Consider the following 24,801-nt stretch of genomic DNA (forward strand, 5'->3'; position numbering starts at 1 on the left):
CTTGTGCTATGTTTAGGATTGGGTCTTGTCCATCACATCATTCTCCCAATGATGTGATCTTGTTATCAATGACATCCAGTGTCCATAGTCAGGAAACCATGACTATCTGTTGATCAACGAGCTAGTCAACTAGAGGCTCACTAGGGACATGTTGGTGTCTGTTATTCACACATGTATTACGATTTCCGGATAACACAATTATAGCATGAATAAAGACAATTATCATGAACAAGGAAATATAATAATAATGCTTTTATTATTGCCTCTAGGGCATATTTCCAACAGTCTCCCACTTGCACTAGAGTCAATAATCTAGTTACATTGTGATGAATCGAACACCCATGGAATTCTGGTGTTGATTATGTTTTGCTCTAGGGAGAGGTTTAGTCAACGGATCTGCTATATTCAGGTCCGTATGTACTTTACAAATCTCTATGTCTCCATCTTGAACATTTTCACGAATGGAGTTGAAGCGATGCTTGATGTGCCTTGTCTTCTTGTGAAACCTGGGCTCCTTGGCAAGTGCAATAGCTCCAGTGTTGTCAAAGAAGAGCTTGATCGGCCCCGACGCATTGGGTATGACTCCTAGGTCGGTGATGAACTCCTTCACCCATATTGCTTCATGTGCTGCCTCCGAGGCTGCCATGTACTCCGCTTCACATGTAGATCCCGCCACGACGCTTTGCTTGCAACTGCACCAGCTTAGTGCCCCACCATTCAAAATATACATGTATCCGGTTTGTGACTTAGAGTCATCCAGATCTGTGTCGAAGCTAGCGTCGACGTAACCCTTTACGACGAGCTCTTCGTCACCTCCATAAACGAGAAACATTTCCTTAGTCCTTTTCAGGTACTTCAGGATATTCTTGACCGCTGTCCAGTGTTCCTTGCCGGGATTACTTTGGTACCTTCCTACCAAACTGACGGCAAGGTTAACATCAGGTCTGGTACACAGCATGGCATACATAATAGAACCTATGGCTGAGGCATAGGGGATGACGCTCATCTCTTCTATATCTTCTGCCATGGTCGGACATTGAGCTGAGCTCAATTTCATACCTTGTAACACAGGCAAGAACCCCTTCTTGGATTGATCCATATTGAACTTCTTCAATATCTTATCAAGGTATGTGCTTTGTGAAAGACCTATGAGGCGTCTCGATCTATCTCTATAGATTTTGATGCCTAATATATAAGCAGCTTCTCCAAGGTCCTTCATTGAAAAACTTTTATTCAAGTAGGCCTTGATGCTGTCCAAGAGTTCTATATCATTTCCCATCAGAAGTATGTCATCTACATATAATATGAGAAATGCTACAGAGCTCCCACTCACTTTCTTGTAAACGCAGGCTTCTCCATAAGTCTGTGTAAACCCAAACGCTTTGATCATCTCATCAAAGCGAATGTTCCAACTCCGAGATGCTTGCACCAGCCCATAAATCGAGCGTTGGAGCTTGCATACTTTGTCAGCATCCTTAGGATCGACAAAACCTTCCGGCTGCATCATATACAATTCTTCCTTAAGGAAACCATTAAGGAATGCCGTTTTGACGTCCATTTGCCATATTTCGTAATCATAGAATGCGGCAATTGCTAACATGATTCGGACGGACTTCAGCTTCGCTACCGGTGAGAAAGTCTCATCGTAGTCAACCCCTTGAACTTGTCGATAACCCTTAGCGACAAGCCGAGCTTTATAGATGGTCACATTACCATCCGCGTCTGTCTTCCTCTTAAAGATCCATTTATTTTCTATGGCTCGCCGCTCAACGGGCAAGTCAGTCAAAGTCCATACTTTGTTTTCATACATGGATCCTATCTCGGATTTCATGGCTTCTAGCCATTTGTCGGAATCCGGGCCCGCCATCGCTTCTTCATAGTTCGAAGGTTCACCGTTGTCTAACAGCATGATTTTCAAGACAGGGTTGCCGTACCACTCTGGTGCGGAATGTGTCCTTGTGGACCTTCGAATTTCAGTAGGGGCTTGATCAGAAGTATCTTGATCATTGTCATCAACTTCCTCTCTAGTCGGTGCAGGCACCTCAGGAACATTTTCTTGAGTTGCGCCATTTTCCGGTTCAAGAGGTAATACTTCATCAAGCTCTACTTTCCTCCCACTTACTTCTTTCGAGAGAAACTCTTTCTCCAGAAAGGACCCATTCTTGGCAACAAAGATCTTGCCTTCGGATCTGAGGTAGAAGGTGTGCCCAATAGTTTCTTTTGGGTATCCTATGAAGACGCATTTTCTGACTTGGGTTCGAGCTTTTCAGGTTGAAGTTTCTTGACATAAGCATCGCATCCCCAAACTTTTAGAAACGACAGCTTAGGTTTCTTCCCAAACCATAATTCATACGGTGTCGTCTCAATGGATTTCGACGGAGCCCTATTTAAAGTGAATGCGGCAGTCTCTAAAGCATAGCCCCAAAAGGATAGCGGTAAATCGGTAAGAGACATCATAGATCGCACCATATCTAATAGAGTGCGATTACGACGTTCGGACACACCATTACGCTGAGGTGTTCCAGGCGGCGTGAGTTGTGAAACTATTCCACATTTTCTTAAGTGTGTGCCAAACTCGTGACTCAAGTATTCTCCTCCACCATCTGATCGTAGAAACTTGATTTTCCTGTCACGTTGATTTTCAACCTCACTCTGAAATTCCTTGAACTTTTCAAATGTTTCAGACTTGTGTTTCATTAAGTAGATATACCCATACCTACTTAAATCATCAGTGAGGGTGAGAACATAACGATAGCCACCGCGAGCCTCAACACTCATTGGACCGCACACATCAGTATGTATGATTTCCAATAAGTCGGTTGCTCGCTCCATTGTTCCTGAGAACGGAGTCTTGGTCATTTTACCCATAAGGCATGGTTCGCATGTGTCAAATGATTCATAATCAAGAGACTCTAAAAGTCCATCAGCATGGAGCTTCTTCATGCGTTTGACACCTATGTGACCAAGGCGGCAGTGCCACAGGTATGTGGGACTATCACTATCAACCTTACTTCTTTTGGTACTCACATTATGAACATGTGTAGCATCACGTTCGAGATTCATAAAGAATAAACCATTCACCATAGGAGCATGACCATAAAACATATCTCTCATAAAAATGGAACAACCATTATTCTCAGATTTAAAAGAGTAGCCATCTCGAATTAAACGAGATCCCGATACAATGTTCATGCTCAAAGCTGGCACTAAATAACAATTATTAAGGTTTAAAACTAATCCCGAAGGGATATGCAGAGGTAGCGTGCCGACGGCGACCACATTGACCTTGGAACCATTCCCGACGCGCATCGTCACCTCGTCCTTTGCCAGTTTCCGCTTATTCCGCAGCCCCTGCTTTGAGTTACAAATGTGAGCAACTGCACCGGTATCAAATACCCAGGAGCTACTACGGGCACTAGTAAGGTACACATCAATTACATGTATATCACATATACCTTTTGTTTTGCCGGCCTTCTTATCCGCTAAGTACTTAGGGCAGTTCCGCTTCCAGTGACCGCTTCCCTTGCAATAAAAGCACCCAGTCTCGGGCTTGGGTCCATTCTTTGGCTTCTTCCCGGTAGCTTGCTTGCCGGGCGCGGCAACCTCCTTGCCGTCCTTCTTGAAGTTCTTTTTACCCTTGCCTTTCTTGAACTTAGTGGTTTTATTGACCATCAACACTTGATGTTCCTTCCTGACTTCTACCTCTGCTGATTTCAGCATAGCAAATACTTCAGGAATGGTCTTTTCCATCCCCTGCATATTGAAGTTCATCACAAAGCTCTTGTAGCTTGGTGGAAGCGACTGGAGGATTCTGTCAATGACCGCATCATCCGGGAGATTAACTCCCAGCTGAGTCAAGCGGTTATGCAACCCAGACATAGTGAGTATGTGCTCACTGACAGAACTGTTTTCCTCCATCTTACAGCTGAAGAATTTGTCGGAGACTTCATATCTCTCGACCCGGGCATGAGCTTGGAAAACCATTTTCAGCTCTTCGAACATCTCATATGCTCCATATCTCTCAAAATGCTTTTGGAGCCCCGGCTCTAGGCTGTAAAGCATGCCGCACTGAACGAGGGAGTAGTCATCGAAACGTGCCTACCAAGCGTTCATAACATCTTGTTCTGCAGGGAGAACGGGTGCGTCACCAAGCGGTGCTTGTAGGACATAATCTTTCTTGGCAGCTATGAGGATGATCCTCAGGTTCCGGACCCAGTCCGTATAGTTGCTGCCATCGTCTTTCAGCTTAGTTTTCTCTAGGAACGCGTTGAAGTTGAGGACTACGTTGGCCATTTGATCTACAAGACATATTGCAAAGATTTTAGACTAAGTTCATGATAATTAAGTTCTACTAATCAAATTATTAGTGAACTCCCACTTAGATTAGACATCCCTCTAGTCATCTAAGTATTACATGATCCGAGTTAAACTAGACCGTGTCCGATCATCACGTGAGACGGACTAGTCAACATCGGTGAACATCTTCATGTTGATCGTATCTTCTATACGACTCATGCTCGACCTTTCGGTCTTCTGTGTTCCGAGGCCATGTCTGTACATGCTAGGCTCGTCAAGTCAACCTAAGTGTTTGCATGTGTAAATCTGTCTTACACCCGTTGTATGTGAACGTCTGAATAAAACACCCGATCATCATGTGGTGTTTTGAAACAGCGAACTGTCGCAACGGTGCACAGTTAGGGGGAACACTTCTTGAATTTATTGTGAGGGATCATCTTATTTACTACCGTCGTTCTAAGTAAACAAGATGCAAAACATGATAAACATCACATGCAATCAAATAATAAACGTGACATGATATGGCCAATATCACATAGCTCCTTTGATCTCCATCTTGGGGCTCCATGATCATCTTGTCACCGGCTTGACACCATGATCTCCATCATCATGATCTCCATCATCGTGTCTCCATGAAGTTGCTCGCCAACTATTACTTCTACTACTATGGCTAACGCGTTTAGCAATAAAGTAAAGTAATTTACATGGCGTTTCTCGATGACACGCAGGTCATAAAAAGAATAAAGACAACTCCTATGGCTCCTGCCGGTTGTCATACTCATCGACATGCAAGTCGTGAATCCTATTACAATAGCATGAACATCTCATACATCACATATAGATCATTCATCATTCATCACAACTTTGGCCATATCATATCACAAACCACTTGCTGCAAAAACAAGTTAGAGGTCCTCTAATTGTTGCAAGTTTTACGTGGCTGAATTAGGGTTCTAGCAAGAACGTTTTCTTACCTACGTTAAAGCCACAACGTGATTTGTCAACTTCTATTTACCCTTCATAAGGACCCTGTTCATCGATTCCGCTCCAACTAAAGTGAGAGAGACAGACACCCGCCAGCCACCTTATGCAACTAGTGCATGTTAGTCGGTGGAACCGGTCTCACGTAAGCGTACGTGTAAGGTTGGTCCGGGCCACTTCATCCCACAATACCGCTGAAGCAAGAAAGGACTAGTAACGACAAGAAAGTTGACAAATCTACGCCCACAACAAATTGTGTTCTACTCGCGCAAGAAGAACTACGCATAGACCTAGCTCATGATGCCACTGTTGGGGAACGTTGCAGAAAACAAAAAATTTCCTACTCGTTTCACCAAGATCATCTAGGAGTTCATCTAGCAACGAGTGATTAGATGCATCTACATACCTTTGTAGATCGCGCACGGAAGCGTTCAAAAGAACGGTGATGATGTAGTCGTACTCGACGTGATTCAAATCACCGATGACCAGCGCCGAACGGACGGCACCTCCGCGTTCAACACACGTACGTGACGGGAGACGTCTCCTCCTTCTTGATCCAACAAGGGGGGAGGAGAGGTTGATGAAGATCCAGCAGCACGACGGTGTGGTGGTGGATGCAGGGCGTCACAGCAGCAGGGCTTCGCCGAGACTACGAGGGAGAGACGTAACGGGGGAAGATGGAGGCGCCAGGGGCTGGTATGAAATCCCTCCTCTCCCCCCACTATATATAGGGGTGCCATGGGGGGGCGCCGGCCCTAGTAGATGAGATCTACTAGGGGGGCGGCGGCCAAGGGGAGGTTTCCCTCCCCCCAAGGCACCTAGGGGTGCCTTCCACCACATGGACTCTTCCATGGTGGAAACCCTAGGCGCATGGGCCTATAGGGGCTGGTGCCCTTGGCCCATCTAGGCCAAGGCGCACCCCCTACAGCCCATGTGGCCCCCCGGGACAGGTGGCCCCACCCGGTGGACCCCCGGGACCCTTCCGGTGGTCCCGGTACAATACCGATAACCCCGAAACTTGTCCCGATGCCCGAAATAGCACTTCCTATATATAATTCTTTACCTCCGGACCATTCCGGAACTCCTCGTGACGTCCGGGATCTCATCCGGGACTCCGAACAACATTCGGGTTTCTGCATATACATATCTTCATAACCCTAGCGTCACCGAACCTTAAGTGTGTAGACCCTACGGGTTCGGGAGACAAGCAGACATGACCGAGACGACTCTCCGGTCAATAACCAATAGCGGGATCTGGATACCCATGTTGGCTCCCACATGCTCCACGATGATCTCATCGGATGAACCACGATGTCGAGGATTCAATCAATCCCGTACGCTATTCCCTTTGTCTATCGATATGTTACTTGCCCGAGATTCGATCGTCGGTATCCCAATACCTCGTTCAATCTCGTTACCGGCAAGTCACTTTACTCGTACCGTAATGCATGATCCCGTGACCAGACACTTGGTCACTCTGAGCTCATTATGATGATGCATTACCGAGTGGGCCCAGTGATACCTCTCCGTCATACGGAGTGACAAATCCCAGTCTTGATCCATGTCACCCAACAGACTCTTTCGGAGATACCCGTAGTCTACCTTTATAGTCACCTAGTTACGTTGTGACGTTTGGCATACCCAAAGCACTCCTACGGTATCCGGGAGTTACACGATCTCATGGTCTAAGGAAAAGATACTTTGACATTGGAAAACTCTAGCAAACGAACTATACGATCTTGTGCTATGTTTAGGATTGGGTCTTGTCCATCACATCATTCTCCCAATGATGTGATCTTGTTATCAATGACATCCAGTGTCCATAGTCAGGAAACCATGACTATCTGTTGATCAACGAGCTAGTCAACTAGAGGCTCACTAGGGACATGTTGGTGTCTGTTATTCACACATGTATTACGATTTCCGGATAACACAATTATAGCATGAATAAAGACAATTATCATGAACAAGGAAATATAATAATAATGCTTTTATTATTGCCTCTAGGGCATATTTCCAACAATCATTATATTGGCCCTATGATACTTGCAAGAGATGTTTTTCTTTTAGTGGATGTAGGACAATTATTTTTATTGATGGTTGTCACCCGAAGAGAAAGTATAAAGATGTGTTGCTTACTGGGATAGACCCAAATGATTGCATCTTCCCAATTGCAATTTGGTATGGTAGAGGTTGAGTCCACATTTTCTCAGGAGTGGTTTCTCACTACTCTCAAGAATGACTTGAACATCATTAACACGTCACCATTTACAAACATGAGTGGTAAGTAAAAGGTGTCTGCCACTTGTGTTTAGCTCATTACATTGATCTTTTGTGCAGTAATTCATGCATCCTAAGTTCATTGTTAACAATTGTTTCACTAAAACTTGCAAGGTTTAATCAAAGCTATTGAGAGAATCTGGTTAGCGCAGAACACATATTTTGTGTCAGACACCTATATCAAAACTTCCACCAAAAGTTCAAAGGTGAGACATCGAGTGAGAGAGTTCATAAAACCCAGCATTGACATGGGAAATTTGACACGAGCCTTACAAGAACCAACATCCATGTAGCGCACCTCGCCGATGATCTTCTTCTATGGCTCACCATACGTCGTCCTATCAGTGTCCTCGAGGTCACATCCGAGGAGCAGGCAAGGCTGGCTTGACAATGACGCTATGATGTCCTGCATGCTGCTTCCCGCCCAACGGGGTGGAGCCCTTCATGACATAGCAGTGCTGCCAACGGGGAGGGTTGATGACAGTGAAGGTTATCAGTGGGCTATAGATTTTGACATGGGAGGAAATGGGAAATTGATGTCGCAACTAGGGATTTGGTTGGGCAGCTAGGGACCACGTAACATAAATATGGAAGACCATGGGGGGTTTTCTACAAAAAGACCAGCCGACGGGTGCATACCACCATTTGACATGGCGTGCCAAATGGCGCATCTAGAGCAATTGGTATGAAACTAAACCTACATTATAGTCAAGGGGGCACTTTAGTGGGGTTTTTAAGTTCTTGTATGACTCCATTCCCATGAGTATAAGTTCATATACTAACTGTGGTATTAACTCTTACATTTTAGAACATTCTTAAATATTCTTTCTTGCATCGCAGAGCCAAAGTTGTCAGAATACATAATTGTATTAGATATAATCGAATAAAGTATGTAAGATGATAAAAACAACAAAGATCCCTTATTGGTATGTCCATTTTGCATCATGTTTTCCTACTGTTATTTATAGTGTTTTTGGTTAATATTTCACCTTTATGTTGCAATTCTAATGCCTTTTCTCTCTTAATATGCAAGATCTACATGACGAGGGAAATTGTCGGCAACTGGAATTCTGGACCCAAAAGAGCTACAATAGAGATGGCTATTCTTCGCAGCTCCAAATGACCTGGAATTTCATGGACAAATATTTTGGAATATATAAAAATAGTGGAAGAAGGAAGTATTGGAGGGGAGAAACCATGGGCCCATAAGGCAACAAGGCGCGTCCTGATGTCTTGTGGGGTCCATAGAGGCCCTCCGGTGCCCTCCTTCTGCTATATGAGGCCATTTGCCCTAGAAAAAAAGAACACTTTTGAGAAGAACCATTGTCGTCTCGATGCGGAACTTGGGCAGGAGTACTTTTGCTCTTTGGCGGAGCAATTCTGTCGGGGATACTTCCCTTCGGGAGGGGAAATCAAAGCCATCATCATCACCAATGATCCTCTCATCATGGGAGGACTCATATCCATCAACATCTTCACCAACACGATCTCATCTCAAACCCTAGTTCATCTCTTATATACAATGTTTTTCCCAAAATCTCATATTGGTACATATGGGTTGCTAGTAGTGTTGATTACATCTTGTAGTTGATGCTAGTTGGTTTAATTGGTGGAAGAGCATATGTTCAGATCCTTAATCATATATTATACTCCTCTGATCTTGAACATGAATATGATTTGTGGGTAGTTTTTTTTGTTCCTAAGGACATGGGAGAAGTCTTGTTATAAGTAATTATGTGAAGTTGGCATTCATTCAATATTTTGATGATATGTATGTTGTTCTTCCTCTAGTGGTGCCATGTGAACGTCGACTACATTATACTTCACCATGTTTGGGTCTAGGGGAAGGCATTAGGGAGTAGTAAGTAGACGATGGGCTGCGAGAGTGATAGAAGCTTAAACCCTAATTTATGCGCTATTCCGTAAGGGACTGATTTGGATCCACATTTTTCATGCTATGGTTAGATTTATCTTAATTCTTCTTTTGTAGTTGCAGATGCTTACGAGAGAGGGTAATCATAAGTTAATTGCTTGTTCAAGTAAGAACAACACGTAGCATGGTCCACACTCATATCAAATTTTCAAAGTAGTGAATGGGAATGAACTAAACATGATAAAAGTTAACTAGACCATGTGTCCTTTTGAATGCTTTGCTCACTATAAGAAGTACTTTTGGCTTGTCCTTTGCTATAAAAAGTGAAAGTGCTAGTTATCGACTAGAGGGGGGGGGGTGAATAGGTGAATTTTTGAAAGTCTTCAAAACATGAGGTCTTTGAAGACAAACAGTTAATCTGAACCTATATGATATGTAACGGAAGCTAAACTACACTGACAAGCAATAGTCAAGCAAACAATAAAGAGAAAGCATGAAGACTAACAACAGCTAGGTAGAAAGGATCAGAATGGAAGACAGTATGAAGCCAAACAGTTACAAGTCTTCACATAGTGAAGTCAAATATATCAGGCAAGCAAGCAATGACTTCAGAAGACAAACTGAAAAGTAAGGAAGGTAAGGGATAGAACCAGTAGCTTGGTGATGACAAGGATTGGTAGACCAGTCCAGTTGCTGTGACAACTGTACGCCTGGTTAAGGAGGTCGAGATTGAACTCAGAAGACTGTGTCTTCACCTTATTCCCATTGAGCTAAGGACACCCAGTCCTCGCCCAATCACTCTGGTAAGTCTTCAAGGTAGACTTCCAAACCTTCACAGACTCCGTTCACCGGCGATCCACAATGACTCTTGGATCCTCACAACATGACACCTAACCGGCTGGAGGATGCACAGTCCTCAAGTGTAACAAGTCTTCAGTTCACGCAGACAGAAAGACTTCAATGATGCCTAACACTCTTTGGCTCTGGGTGTTTTGGGCTTTGTCCTCGCAAGGATCTCTCTCTCAAAGGCTTCAGAGGTGGGTTGCTCTCAGACGAGAAAAGCCGTGCACTGACTCTAAGCAGCCACCAATTTATGGTGTAGGGGGTGGGCTATTTATAGCCAGGAGGCAAGCTGACCTGATATGTCCAAAATGACCCTGGCTCACTAAGGAACCGACACGTGTCCAACGGCTTGATTTCAAACACACGCGGCAACTTGGCTTGGGCTAGAAGCAAAGCTGACTCATCCAACTCTGGATAAGATTTTCTCTCACTGTGTTCGCTCGAAGACATAGGATTTTGGTTGAGTATCACTTCAGTCATCTGAGTTTGTTCACTTGGACCCCACTTAATAGTACGATGCTTCCTATGACTCAAGAGAAGAAAAGGAAACTACGAAAGAAACTATGTCTTCGCACATCATAATCTTCAAGTGAATGTTTTCATCGTCATTATCTTCAATGTGAATGTCTTCACGAACTACCATTGACTTCAGTGTCTTCATACATTTTTAGGGGTCATCTCCGGTAGGTAAACCGAATCAATGAGGGACTACTACATGTGTTATCCTGCAGTTCTCACAAACACATTAGTCCCTCAACCATGTTTGTCGTTAATACTCCAAAACCAACTAGGGATGGCACTAGATGCACTTACAATCTCCCCCTTTTTGGCGATGATAACAAACTGGTTGAAGTTTTCAACGGGGATAAAAGTATGTGAAAGTTTAAGTACATAGGGATTGTCTTCATGGGTTAAAAGAGGCTCCCCCCGAAGATGTGCATATGAGTAGTTTTCCTTTGAACGCAAATGCACATGGCAGGTTTTGCTTTGTGGAGATCTTCTTCAACCATGAAGACAATTCATATTGCATATATGAAAGTAATGAAGATAATGATATGCATAATGAGAAATGGACGTCTGCAGAATGACTTCATGCGGGATTTATCATCGCATCATATGGTAGCAGTAAAAGTAGTAGACGCCCATCGAGTTTAAGTGTTACAACTAAAAAAACAGTTTCAAGAATGAGAGTTGTAAGAACTTAGTAAAAAGTAAGCACCCGACCCATATGGACCCACTTGAAGACTATCAACTCATATGCTTCTCCCCCTTTTGTCAATAAGGACCAAAAATGTTTGAAGACATAGAGCATCTACTCATTCCCAGTCGGAGAATATGTTGGTGCATCAGGGTTGATGCAGGAGTTGGGTGGTGCAGAGGGGCCTGGTGCAAGATCATGATGCAGTGAAGCCATCGCTGGAGAAGTTGCATCAGGCTCTTCATTTATGACTCGAGCAACCACAGTGGGAGCCGAAGATGAATCTGAATCTTCAAGTGATGGAGTTGGACGCCAACTTGTAGATTGTGGTGGCCTGGAGTCAAATTTTAACCGTTCAGTGAAGCCATTTGCTTGGAGATCGTCTTTAGAACAGAGAAGTGTGAGGCTCTTCCAGGACCGTCGACATGCTTCATGAGCAACAAATGAGTTCTTGGTTGCCAGATTGTGAATGCGAATGACGTCAATGAGCAGACTCTACATCTGGCGCTTCGGCCAGTCATGATGCCTATCCTGCTTCTGGTGAAGTGAGGCCTTTGAGAAACCGTGCTAGCTCTTGCATCAGTGTTGGCACGATGTGTCAGGAGATGTTGTCCAACAAGGGGACCAACAAGAGCAGGAAGGATTGGGCACATGAATACCTTAAATTGACTTTGAAATTCAACATTGTATTCATGGAGTGGCTTCTTGGCAGGTTCAAGGTAGATGGCTGAAAGTGCAAGTGGCACTTATAAGTATATTTTCGTGTGATGACAATGTGGTTAGTCAAACTAATATCAGTCGCTAAAGTTTATCTCAGGATATTGGTTCCAAGTGCTTCCTGATGGAGAAGTGCGACCCCCCAATTCAAAAGGGTCAAAGACGTGGTCTTCCGGTGAGTCGAAGGTTTTAGTTTTTGGTTCGCTTCGAGTCGTAGGAAAGGCCGCACTATTAAGAGGGGTTTGTGTGGATGAAAGTTGTGTTCGAATGTCTTTGCCGAGCCTGATACACTGGCCTACCCATTCCTACCACCTAAAATCTTAGTGCGTGTGCTCGTGGTACTCAAAAAAGCTTATAAAAGAGAGTTACTAGGTACCCCATGCGCACGGGGTATGTTGACCCCCGTGCGCACGGGCTACTGCACAAACTCTCTGAGTACCCCGTGCTCACGAGGTCTTTTGACCCTCGTGCGCACGGGGTGGTGTGAAAGTCTCTGAGTACCCCATGCGCACGGGGCTGACTTAGCCCGTGCGCATGGGGTCCAACAGGCAGAAACGGCCACCCCGGGACAAACACTATAAACCCCCCTTCTTCTTCCTCCATCCCTAACACTAATGTCTTGTTGAGCTCCACCATTGCTACACCTCATTTTGCTCAATACTCTCAATCACTCCACCCAAACTTGTTGAAACTTTGGGGATTGGGAGAGCAAGACCGGATCTACATCTTGACCAAACCAAATCACGTTCCCCACAACATTTATTCCCCATTGACTTGTTACTCTTGGAGCTTGGGCTCCTACGTGTTGGCGAACGCGGTAATTTTAAAAAATTTCCTACGATCACGCAAGATCTATCTAGGTGATGCATAGCAACGAGAGGGGAGAGTGTGTCCACGTACCTCGTAGACCGAAAGCAGAAGCGTTTCAATAACGCGGTTGATGTAGTCGAACCTCTTTGCAATCCAACCGATCAAGTACCGAACGTATGGCACATCCGCGTTCAGCACACGTTCAGCTCGATGACATCCCACTACTAGAAAAAGGGCTATAGATGGGATGGACACTAATGGCGCACTATACATGTGGTGCGCCATTACTAAATACTAATGGCGCACCATGTGTTGGTACACCATTAGTATGCAAATACTAATGGCGCACCACATCCCACGGTGCGCCATTAGTAAATTTTTTTTTAATTTTTTCGAAAGTACTAATGGCACACCGTGGGAGTGGTGCGCCATTACAAGTTTTAACTAGTAATGGCGCACCAGTAAGAGATGCGCCATTGCTATCTATACGTATGGCGCACCCCTACCAGTACGCCATTGCTGTCACCCCTTATCCCCTCCCTCTCGTCACATTCTCTCCCCTCACCTTCCTCCTGACACACCCACCCACCTCCCTCGACTTCGATCTAGATCAGGAAGCCCCGGCCGCCCGCCTCTTCCTCTCCCTCCCGACCACGGCGAGCCCCCTTCCCCCTCCCTCACACCAGATCCCAGGGCATGGAGCCGTGGTGAGCTCCTTCCCCAACCCTCCTCACCGGATCCAGAGGAGAGCTGGTGACCACGTCCTTCGGCGACGGCGTTGCTCCGGGGTGTGGAGGCTGCCGAGCTACAGGAGGAGGAGCTCCCCGCCACCCAAGGCCCCAGATCCAGCCGCCACGGCCATAGCCGGGCTTCTAGATCCTCGTCGTCATTGAGCTGGCCCATGATTGATGAACGGTGGCGGATCCGGCGGCAAGGCCAAGGTGCCGTAGGCGATGGCGCCGTTGGAGGGTGGTTTCTTCTCCACGTCCACGCGCCGGGAGAGGAAGCAGCCTCCGCGTTGTTCTGCACCAAGTTTGGCAAGGGGGGACGCGCGGCCGTCCTCCTCCTCCTTTACATCCATGGCGCTCATCCCGGAAGGTACTGTGCCTCTCCCGCATTAATCCTGCTTCTAAATCGATCTGCACAGGTGATTTTTGCCTATTGCTCTGTTTGCCTGCAGGGGAGGTACCGCTGGAGCTCTAAGGCGGCCTTAAACACCACCGATCTGGTCGGAGGATGGGCAAGTAAGGCCCTGCGTCTCTTGCTCCTTCCCATGTACGTGTTCATCCCAGTCTCTAACTCTCTGTCCAGACTTAACTACGTAGCGGCTACCTAGTATGGATATGATTACGAGCTAGCCGGATTGGATTATGTAGCCTACCTCAATGCTTAATTAGTCTGGCGGTTTCTTGCACGCATACATGCATGCATCATGGTAGCGAATTGAAATCACTAGCTCCAGCTACTTCGTGGTTGAATGGTTTGCATTGCAGTGTACGATCAAATTCTGTACATCTAACATTTGATGAACTAGATGCAGCTTGCTTTTGATTCAGATGATTTATATCTGTGTATGATGTGTTAAAAAATATCTCTGTACGAGTCCTGCGCAGGTCATCGTTGGAGGAGAGGATGATGGTGAAGTTGCAGAGGATGATGGTGCCCGGCCATGGCGAGCGAGGAAGCCCCAAGATTGATACATGGCTCCCTCCTGTCGTAAGTTCAGATATCGCACATCCTGTATGTTGTGCAAATCGGAGAGATCCAGAATGCTTTTCTCATGTATTTTTGTTATCTCAGGTATGGATTTGGGGCGTCTTTCAAGCAGGTAATAACCTACTCTGATGCTTTCGCTCTAAGAGGAAAGTGTGCCATCCCTATCCTCAAGCAGGTAATAATTAATCATTTATGAGTTGATGGACAACAATTACTCTATTCTTCCACCATTGCATCACTCAATCAAATGTCATCATGTATCAATGATGTGAATATGTGAAAAAAATCGTTTGTGCTCTGTTTTCTTATTTGGATGAAAACCAGGCAGTGTAGTTATTTTTTATAGTTTATACACATACTGCATGATTAATTAAAGGTTGTAACCTCACTGTCACGCTAATGGACGCAAAAAAGAAGAGTGGTAGTACTATCAATGGTTCAGTCAGCGCCTCAACAACGTATGCACTACTTCTGATATTGTTTTTCAGTAGCTTTTTTCTGCACCTTTCTCTTTCAGTTCTTAGTGCTGCTGCCCCATGAACACATTTTTTTAATTTGACTGTACATTCAAATGAAGCCTTTGTTAAGTATACACTCCAAAATTCAGTTAACAGTAGCCTAACTGAATTTTCTGTTTCTGAATTTATAAACTCACTTTATATTCAGTTTATAAATTAACAGTAGCTTCAAAATTAAGTATCATTCCCATGGATCAACTGTTATTTTATTTTGTGGAGGATAAAGTTCAGATCATGAATAATGGCATTACAAGTGAACTTAGGCACAATTACACATGTCCTGAACTAGATATGAGCAAGTCTTCATTGGCATGCAAGTACTACTTTTACATTGTCATGACAGGAACAATTAATTTGACATGTATCATTGGTACTGCTAAAACATTTCGTTCATGTTTCAACAAATTTGGTGAAGACCACTTCATATGTATTTTGCATATATGAATTATCTCCTGTTGCTTTCTAAGATGTTAGTTCTTTCAGTTCTAGCCCTTGTATCTTTAATTCATGGCTGCTGGACTACCTGCAGGACAACGTGTTCATCTGCGGCAGCTCTCTCTGTAGCAGTCCGTCCGCGACACGCTCCGCAGCGTCTTTGCCGGGCACAACGAGATCCTCAATGTCTGGAAGTAAGTCGCCGGCCATCTGTTTCCTGATGAATTTTCTTTCTAGCTCAATGTGATCGGATCTGACTAGTACGTTCAGATTTGCTCTTGTTTTCTTTTCAAATAGTACTAGTAGTCTATATTCCAGCTGTGCGACTACCTGTAGCCACTTGAACCGATGTGAATTCTTCAAGCCTACCTATAGCCACTTGAACAGATGTCTATCTCAGATCTGCTCATCTAAAAAATCCAAGTGGAGTAGTATACTGGTAGTATAGTATAATAACATTATCAAAAGGTAAATGCCCTGATTATTTAGCCCTGTCAGATAAATACTCGTCGAAAGTGGGCTCCTATCAAAATTCATTTCCATTAGAATCTTACTCATACAATATTCACACCATGTAATTCTGGAAATATATGCTCATATCTAGTTCTGCATAAAAAATGACAGTATTGACATGTTATAAATAGTTTGTTTGTCTTTCTGTTTATTTTGTTACATTTTGCAGGGGTAAAGTAAAGAAAAAGAAGAAAAGATTACTAGAAGATTAGTTTTAGGATTTTCTTTTATTTCCTTGCAATTTTCCTTTTATTGGATACTTGTAAAGACATTGTAATATTCTTACTATAATAAAAATTATGATTCTATTTCATTTTTTGTTTTTAAATTATTTTTCCTTATAGGTTGTTTTCTGTAAATTTGGATTTTTTTTGTTTTCCAAATACATTACTAGTGGCGCATTTAAGCCCTTACTAGTGGCGCACCTTCCTTTATTACTAGTGGCGCACCTATAAGGCTATTAGTGGCGCACCTGGAGGGAATACCAGTGGAGCACCAAATGGTATACTAATGGCGCACTACATGGTGCGTCATTAGTATATAATACTAGTGGCGTGGTACTAGTGGCGCACCAGTAATGCGCCATTAGTAGGCAAAACTGGTGCGCCACTAGTAGGCCTTTTCCTAGTAGTGTCCCTTGTGCTCTTGATCCAGTTGAGGACGAGGGTGAGTTTCGTCAGCACGACGATGATGATGATGTTACCGGTGTAGGGCTTCGCCTAAGCACTACGATGGTATGATCGAGGTGTGTAACTGTGGAGGGGGGCACCGCACACGGTTAAGAGAAACTTGTGTGTCTTTGGGGTGCCCCCCTGCTCACGTATATAAAGGAGGGAGGGAGAGAGGCCGACCCCCTAGGGGTGTGCCTAGAGTATGGAGTCCTACTAGGACTTCCAAGTCCTACTAGGAATCCCTAAAGAGGGAGAGAGGGAGTAGGAAAGGGCCAAGGGGGGCGCCGCCCCTTCCCCTAGTCCAATTCGGTCCCATGGGGGGGGGGTGCCACCTTCCCTTTGGCCTGCCTCCTCCTTTCCCGTATGGCCCAATAAAGCCCATTACTTCTCCCGGTGAATTCCCGTAACTCTCCGGTACTCCGAAAAATACCCGAATCACTCGAAACCTTTCCGATATCCGAATATAGCCTTCCAATATATCGATATTTATGTCTCGACCATTTCGAGACTCCTCGTCATGTCCGTCATCTCATCCGGGACTCCGAACAAACTTCGGTCATCAAAACACATAACTCATAATACATATCATCATCGAACGTTAAGCGTGCAGACCCTACGGGTCCGAGAACTATGCAGAAATGACCGAGACACATCTCTGGTCAATAACCAAAAGGGGAACCTGGATGCTCATATTGGCTCCTACATATTCTACAAAGATCTTTATCGGTCAAACCGGATAACAACATACGTTGTTCCCTTTGTCATCAATATGTTACTTGCCCGAGATTCGATCATCGGTATCATCATACCTAGTTCAATCTCGTTACTGGCAAGTCTCTTTACTCGTTCCGTAATACTTCATCCCGCAACTAACTCATTAGTCACAATGCTTGCAAGGCTTATAGTGATGAGCATTACCGAGAGGGCCCAGAGATACCTCTCCGATACACGGAGTGACAAATCCTAATCTCGATCTATGCCAACCCAACAAACACCTTCGGAGACACCTGTAGAGCATCTTTATAATCACCCAGTTATGTTGTGACATTTGATAGCACACAAGGTGTTCCTCCGGTATCCGGGAGTTGCATAATCTCATAGTCTGATGAACATGTATAAGTCATGAAGAAAGCAATAGCAATGAAACTGTAACGATCATAATGCTAAGCTAACGGATGGGTCATGTCCATCACATCATTCTCCTAATGATGCGATCCCGTTCATCAAATGACAACACATGTCTATTGTTAGGAAACATAACCATCTTTGATTAACGAGCTAGTCAAGTAGAGGCATACTAGGGACACTATATTTTGTCTATGTATTCACACATGTACTAAGTTTCTGGTTAATACAATTCTAGCATGAATAATAAACATTTATCATGAGATAAGAAAATAAATAATAACTTTGTTATTGCCTCTAGGGCATATCTCTACTCCTAATGGACGACTTGATGAATAGTTTGCACGGTTTTTTTTCGCTGGTTTTTTTCGTCATCCTCCCACCTCCGTTTTATTTTGTCATCCTCCCACCACATTCGTCTGGTTTTTTCGTCATAGCGCCGCTCCCCCCGGACCCGCGAACCAATAAAAACAAACATAGCGATGCACCCACAAGGTCCAGGCGGCAAACCTCTGGTCGATCCAGAAAAACGGCGTGAAAAGAATCTACGAAAAAAAATCTACTACAAAAAACCAGCGAAAGAAAAAATGGCAACTGAATCGCACGCACGTACTCCTGCCCTCGAGCGAGACCTCCTGCCCTCGAGCGAAACGAGGCTCCCTCGCACGAACCAGAGGCATCCCTCGATCTATTTCCTAGGGCATGAACGCCGCCGCCACCGCCAGTCCACCACCACCGCAGAATCCTCATCCGGCAATGTCTTTCTCTTCCGCCCCCGGCGTCGGCGCGACCTCTGAGATCGCCGCAGCCTGTGCGGAAACCCACATCAGGGCAGGACCCATAAGAGGGTATGCTTGTGGGCCGCTGCCGCCGCCGTTATCGTGGAACCCTAGGGCAGGGCATGGTCGCGTTGCGGGCAGCGAGGAGCGGCGCAAGACCATGCCGGCTATTCCCTACACCATGCAAAACCCTAGCTCCCGTCTGATACGCACTGCATCTTCCCCCTTCGGTAGATCTTCGAGTACAACGGGAGTGCCGTGGTGGCGATGGCGGGGAAGAACTGCTTCGTGATCGCCAGCGACCGGCGCCTGGGCTTGTAGCTGCAGACAGTCGCCACTGACTTCCAGAGGGTGTTCAAGATCCACGGCAAGTTGTACATTGGCCTCTCTGGCCTTGCCACGGACGCCCAGATGTTGTTGGTCTTGAATCCTCAATTGGCGGTTTCTGGTCGTTAGCTGATCGCCCCTATTTGGTGGCTTTCGTTGGTTTAGGGTTTGGGTTTGACATGTGTGCTGTGTTACGTGTTTGTAGGTACTAGCGGTTGGTGTTCAAGCATGAACTGTACCAGCTTCGGGAGGAGAGGGACATGAAGCCTGAGACCTTTGCCAGCCTTGTCTCCACCCTCCTCTAAGAGAAATGGTGAGATGCTTCAAGTATTGGGATTCTTGGTAGCTTGATTTAGAGCATTGTGCTATTGTGGTCGTGTTAAGAGTAGAAAACATGAACCAGCGCTGAGCATGGGACGTAAATTTAGACTTGTTGAATTGCATTGTGTCAACTGGTTGACTATCCGAAGTAGCGTCGGTGTGCCTTCTATTGGATTAATATCCACATAATTTGGGATAAAAAATGATGACCCATGATATAGCTGGTGCTAGAATTTGAAATATTACCCTCTGGTACATATGTTCATATTTTGCTGATGTAATTGTGCAATTCTTCATGTGGCAGTCTGATTCATAAATCATATTTTTGATTATTTGAAATGTGTAGAATGTTTGTGTAGACACTGTATATTTTTTCTCTTGTCCTTCTGTCTTATTACCACCCCTTGTATTTGCTGAACTATGGGACAGCTAACAGAGTTATTTGATGATATTGTGGCAAACTAATTCATAAATCATATTTTTGATTAGCCGAAATGTGCAGGATCTATGTGAAGATACATTGTAACTATTTTTTTCTTGCCCTCCTGTCCTATTACCACCCCTTATGTTTGCTTAAGTATGGGGACAGCTAACCGAGTTATTCCATGACATTTAGGTTTGGGCCATACTTCTGCCAACCAATTATTGTTGGGCTAGGTGAAAATGATTAGCCATTTATATGTACCATGGACTGCATTGGTGCCAAGTATGCATCATTTATTTTTCTGACAATTCTAAGCCAGCGCAAGAAGAAAACAAAGTATTATCACATGCCATTGAGGATGATCAGGAGTACTAGCGCCCTGTCCGTCCATGCTCCCCATCACCGCCGTTGCCGCTGCCATTGCTAAGGAGGACTGCTGACACTAATGCTACGAGCTGCCCACATCATGACCATCAGGGTGTTTGCTCAGTCTGCATTGCTGCTGTTATATGCTGGCGGGCGTGTTGGCGTGTTGCCGCCCGAACCAGATTTCAAGGTAAGGTCTTACTATCAATGCCATGATTGTCCCCTCGATGCACTTCTTTGTAAAGTGCTTGATAAAATCTCGATGGAGATACATGCAATGCAGATGCAGGTAATACCGTAGACTAATGTCTTTCAGTATGAGCTCCATGATGGAGATACATGCAATGCAGGTAATAAAAACTCTACACGGAGATACATGCAATGCAGGTGACAACGCACAACCAAGCTCCCAAACCGAGCCTGGTTGAAGGATGGTCGTCCGCCATCCCGTGTGTCGCTGGCATCGGGTATATAGCCATCTTCACCAGCCAGTCCATCCACCTGTTGTTGAGGGCTGGAAGTCATTGCGCTACTGGACATAGCCAAGTGCGTATGTGCTATTGCACGAATGTAAAGGGCTTCTGAGAAAGGAAGAGCAATCGCTGCTGCTGTTGAGGGTGTTGAGAAGCATTGGGGAACATCTGTATCTGGTGTGTAGTCTCTTATGTTTGAATTTTATCAGTTTCTTTTATGAAAACCACTATAAATGTTACTGTCTGAAGATTTGGATTTAGCAATTTGCTCTTATAATGCTTTCTCCATATACTTTGCAGGTCCCAAGTCCCAACACTTTTGTTGAAACTCTTCATGAACGGATGTTTAGGAAATCACTGTCCAGAATTATATATGAGACTTCAAAGTAGGTAAGATCGTGTCATTTTTTAATAAATTCCTTTCTTGAGTATTTATAGAATAAATGATATTACAGAACTGTTGTACCAAATAACACTGTGTTGACTTCATAAAAAAAGATGTTTGAACTAAAAGTAAGTTCAGCAGTTGTTGCGACTGAAAACAAGACTGACGGAATTCTGATGTCAGGACCTTTCCTGAATACAATTAGATCACTTGTAATTTCTATAGCAGCATTGCACTAAAAGCTACTTTATTTTTACACCGATCAGCTCAAGAGATATATTGATGCAAGTTATAGCCCAAAATCTTCCACCCAAGTCTACTACAATCCAGAAGGTAAGCAAAGCCAAAATGTGCAAAATGTGCCATGATTGATATCCCGATCGTTGAAGCCCTACACACAATGCATGATTGAAAATTTCTGCATTTGCCTGTTCTAGACAGGAGTATGTGGAAAAATGAGCAATGGAGTTGATCTAATTCAACTTTTTTTGTGAAGGCTGTTAAATTATGAATAATGACTTGTCATTATCCAGATGGGAGTGTTGTAACTGTTGTTGATGTCCTTCAAATAACTCATGCTGCAATTGCAACAGTGAGTAATAATTTCCTCCTGCTTGAGCTTATGTATGCGCACTCTGGCTTGCTCCTTTGTGTGCACTTTTAGGTTTTGAACTGGAACATGTATATTGGCATGGAGGTTGATGCTGTAATCTTGAGTTGATGCTGTAATCTGTATCTTGTTATAAGTTGCATGATGGAAGTTACTAGCGCAACTTTATAGGAAAGTGCCAAATATACAAGTTGTATGGACCATTAGATAGTGTATATGCTATCTGGCCTGCTTAAAAATTGTTCTAGCTAAGGTTACTGTCAGTGTTGTGTATTCTTATCGTTACTCTATATGTATAAGTTTGGAGACATCATGCATGTTTTGTTTATATGCCATGCGTGTTTGTGTTGTTGTATTCAGGTGGAAACAGTGGAGCAACGGGCTCCGAGGTGACTTCTTTTATGGTGCAGAGCTTCTGGGATCTAACAATGTCAACTGGGCCTCGATGATGATGATGATTCCAGAAGGTAAGCATTTCTTTTTCAAAACATGATTTTGATGACATGGTTTTTTTCTGTGACTAAATCACTATGGCATCTCTCAACGAAGGATCAACTAAAGTGGCATCCGAGACAATAGAAAATGGGAAGATCAGCCTTCTTTCTGGCGTCAGGCTTATCAAACACTTTTGGGTTCAAGATTCAGGACAAACAAGGCATGATGCACATATTTAACTCTGGTATGCACTCTCATTTTGTTATCACGCTAGCTGGAGTTGTACCATCGCTCTTTTCCCATGTCATGCCCAGTAATTTATATTATAGCGTGTAAGGTTCAAGTGTGATGTTCAAATTTCAGACACGAGTAGACTGACAGAATTGATAATGTTGATTCTTTAATCACTTCGCAATGACGTTGATAAATCGAACCTACCTCAAATTCTGGTATTGGTCAAGCTCCATTGTCTACATATGTGCCTATATACCTATATCACTATGTCAGTTCTCTAAGGTTTCTTCTTTTCCTGATACCATTTGATAGTACGAAGATGATGATCACCATACTCTCATCGGATACCGACCTTATACCGGCTGTGGACCATGCAAAACAAATCGGTTGGAAGGTAATAGGAGGCAAATTCAACCTTCACCTTTATTCATACAACATTACTTAATGAGAATATAAGAACATAACTGGATGGGCTCACATTTATTTGTTGTGTCATATACTATACAAGGAGATACAATCTGTCATACTTTTTAGTTTTGTATAGGTCGCGCTAAGGATTCAACAAATGATGACCAATGTGATGTGCAAAGATAAGAGTAATAGACCATCCGAAGTTTACTACATGTTCTTGTCTTCTTTGTCTATTGCATATTTTTTCTTGTAACATTTGATATATTCAAATAAAGTGCAAGTTGTGACTGAAAGAGTAGACATTTTTTATTTATGTAAAATTTGGCAACAAAAAATTGTAGTCTTACCAATCATGCGGTGTGGCTGCTCACCGGCGCCGTAGAAGTGGGGGTTTAGAGGTATGGCTAGGGGCAACGGTGGACCATCGGAGAAGGTGGCTCAGGCAGGGCGGCATACGACATTGGCACCAGCTGCAACCAGTGCCGAAAGGTGGGTGATGGGAACTCAAGGAGGTAGAAGACGACAACGAGCATGGAATTTTAGAAGAGGGGGTGGGGTGGGGTAGAGGGATGGTCGGGGGCAATGGTGGATCTAAGGAGAAGGCGACTCGGGCAGGGGAAGAAAAGGAGGATGCATAACTTCAGATCTGATTGAATGCAGTCAGAAGATGGAGACTTGAAGGAGGAATTAGTGAAGAATGGGAGGGTGAATAGAATAAGGAAACCAATCAAATACGTGTAGGTATGACATGGTGCTTTTTTTAATCTCTTGAGGATGTCAATATTTTTCTACAGTTACATATATACAACTGAATCTTAAAGGGAAAAAATGATTAGGTACACCATAGAATTAATCTCACTTGGTTTATTTATTACTCTGTTTTTATCAACCAACATGCTTGCCAAATTTATAATTTGTTATTTGCTTACCCCACTGCAATATTCTCCTAAGACATACTCCCTCCGTCCCAAAATTCTTGTCTTAGATTTGTCTAAATATGGATGTATCAACTATCAAGTCACGTTTTAGTATTAAATATATCCGTATCTAGACTAATTTAAGACAAGAATTTTGGGACGGAGGGAGTATATATGTGTACTCGGACAGAATCACAAAAGCTTTGTGTCTTGATGTGCATTGGTTGATTAAATGTCCGTGTATATCTGCTTAATTTTCTAACCAAACATAAAAGCTTTGTGTCTTGACATGTTCATAGAAGTGACGGGATTCATGATACAAGCCTAATAATTTGAAAATATTTTTACGGTCCTACCAGGGGAGTGAGTGGAGACAGCAATGAGTGGCTCAGCACGTCAACTAGCTGCCGCCTATGAGGGGAGTGAGTGGAGACGGCCAGATCTATGCGGCAGAGGGGCGATGGAAGCTCGAGTGGAAGATTCCTCGCCGGCATGGGAGCAATTTGTCGGGCCAGATCAACCCTAAAGCTCATGCATGGACGTGAGGTCATGTCATTATTAAGAAGTTCAATCTTTGAAAACTAAGAATGTGGCGCTGTGTAAAAATAGAAAGGTGCTAGAAAATTGGCTCTGACCAATTTCGTTTGTAGCTGTGAGCATTGCTAATTTCTGTCAACATGAATCATATCTGGACTATTTATATAGCTACCATACTGAACAAAATTGTTTGATTAATGTAACGCTCCTAAATAGATTGGTGAGTGTGCCATGTCATTTGGTCTCTTTACACTAACAGAATAATTTTGTTAGTGCATGATCTATTAATATTGACTTGGGATAAATGTGCTTGATCTATTAATATTGATAAGAGAGAAATGTGCTTCCAAAATGTTATCTTGACAGCAACATTTTGCAGTTGTTTTTCCAAAATGTATGTTAAACATAGGTGTCAATTTTGGAGCAGATGATAGATTGTTGTGTTGATTTATATTTTAATAACAAAATGATTAGGCTTTGCACAGTGAGAAACACACAAAGAAGAAGAAGGAATGTGGGAGAGGGAGGGGAGGAGAAATATGACAAGGAGATGCATTTATTTACCATGTCACGAGCATGAATGTCATCAATGTAAATAGTCTAACT

The 24,801-nt window shown here is 43.8% G+C and overlaps 1 long non-coding RNA gene across 2 annotated transcripts; it reads left to right on the forward strand.

Moving 5' to 3' along the window:
• The first annotated feature begins 18,904 nt into the window (after positions 1-18,904).
• Positions 18,905-24,410, forward strand: LOC119364145. 2 transcript variants are annotated; one of them, XR_005174706.1, is made up of 11 exons: positions 18,905-19,395; positions 20,020-20,843; positions 20,967-21,056; positions 21,318-21,384; positions 21,548-21,643; positions 22,022-22,128; positions 22,211-22,340; positions 22,460-22,545; positions 22,643-22,724; positions 22,875-22,926; positions 24,018-24,410. It is a non-coding gene; the product is annotated as an uncharacterized LOC119364145 (long non-coding RNA). The 2 variants fall into 2 exon arrangements; XR_005174707.1 differs by lacking the exons at positions 21,548-21,643; positions 22,875-22,926.
• Positions 24,411-24,801: the final 391 nt, after the last annotated feature.

Source organism: Triticum dicoccoides, chromosome 2B, assembly GCF_002162155.2.
Source record: "Triticum dicoccoides isolate Atlit2015 ecotype Zavitan chromosome 2B, WEW_v2.0, whole genome shotgun sequence".
Taxonomy (NCBI): Eukaryota; Viridiplantae; Streptophyta; class Magnoliopsida; order Poales; family Poaceae; genus Triticum; species Triticum dicoccoides.